The following is a 1,545-nucleotide window of genomic DNA, read 5'->3' on the forward strand; positions in this document are numbered from 1 at the left end:
CGTATCGACTGAAGAGGTGTACACAGTGGGCAAGGGAAGGTCAGAGCTCTGCAGGGTTGGCATGGCTGGATTCCTCCCAGGTGAAACGCTAGAAAACAAATGACAGAACCTCCACTTTCCCATGATACTGTATCCCACTAACAGAAAGACTTAGCTGTCAACATGAAGGCTGAGTTAATATCTCATAGGCGGCATCATATGTTTGCCTTGAAAATGGATGAGGATGAGCTGCGGAACCAGGATTGATGGCAGGACCAGCCTTTAGAAAGTTCCTTCCACTCGGCTGGGCGCGGTGGCTCACGCCTGTAATCTCAGCACTTTGGGAGGCCGAGGCAGGCAGATCATCTGAAGTCAGGAGTTCAAGACCAGCCTGGCCAATATGGTGAAACCCCGCCTCTACTAAAAATACAAAAAAATTAGCCGGGCTTGGTGGCAGGCACCTGTAATCCCAGCTACTCAGGAGGCTGAGGCAGGGGAATCGCTTGAACCCAGGAGGTGGAGGTTGCAGTGAGCCAAGATCGCGCCATTGTTGCCCAGCCTGGGCAACGAGAGCGAAACTCCATCTCAAAAAAAAAAAAGAGAAAGTTCCTTCCACTCTTTGATGAGTGTTGGTCAAAAAGAGTCCCACCAAAACTGTAACTGAAGGAGGCGTTAAGCCTCCAGAAAAATCTCAAGGAACCTGTCGCGCAAGCAACAGGCATAGCTATTGGATTGGGCTCTAAAGGAAAGGGTGGGGATATTCAACCAGTTAGTATAAAAGTTGGAGATAAAGTTCTTCTCCCAGAATACAGAGGCATCCAAGTCATTTTAGATGACAAGGATTCTTTCTTCTTTAGAGATAACATTCTTGGAAAGTATTTAGACTGAAATAAATCACTGTTGAAATGACATCCACACGAAGCTGCCCACTCCACTGAAGTTCTGAAATCTCTCATCAGTTAAATAATTTCCATCTCCCTCTTTTATAATAAACTCATAATTCATAAAAAGTGAAAGAATAAAAGAGATAAAAATGGATGAGTCCCTAAGTCCACCTGGGCTTGCTATTTTTATCTGGCATGAGCACTAAGTAGCCATCAAAGATTGTCTTTTATGTGATGAAAGTGTAGTGGTACTCAAATACAGAAATGTTGGAAAACGTTGTACTCATGGTTCATTCTGGAACTAGTGCGTCGATGCTTGCCCTGAAGGAGGAAAATGGCAGGGGGTGATACCGCAGGTGCCTTAGCATCGAGCAAGGCAGTGGGATGGAAAGGCGCTGGTGGTTACTGTGAGATTCTCTGACATCGCAACTAAACCTTCTGATAAAGGGAAGATCATCAATTTTATTAAATCTCAGCACTTGAGCATACATCTCTAAGTATTTCGTGTCAGGACATAAGAAGATTGTATAAAGCATAAAGCACTTCTGCTGCATATTGGAGTATAATGTTTATCATAAAAAATGAATTCTGTGGCTGGGTGCGGTGGCTCATGCCTGTAATCCCAGCACTTTGGGAGGCCAAGGCGGGCAGAACACGAGGTCAGGAGATCGAGACCATCCTG

The 1,545-nt window shown here is 45.2% G+C and overlaps 1 pseudogene; it reads left to right on the top strand.

Moving 5' to 3' along the window:
* The first annotated feature begins 245 nt into the window (after nucleotides 1-245).
* Nucleotides 246-867, top strand: LOC101133839 (10 kDa heat shock protein, mitochondrial-like; annotated as a pseudogene).
* Nucleotides 868-1,545: the final 678 nt, after the last annotated feature.

The sequence above is a fragment of the Gorilla gorilla genome, chromosome 10 (assembly GCF_029281585.2).
Source record: "Gorilla gorilla gorilla isolate KB3781 chromosome 10, NHGRI_mGorGor1-v2.1_pri, whole genome shotgun sequence".
NCBI classification, from domain to species: Eukaryota; Metazoa; Chordata; class Mammalia; order Primates; family Hominidae; genus Gorilla; species Gorilla gorilla.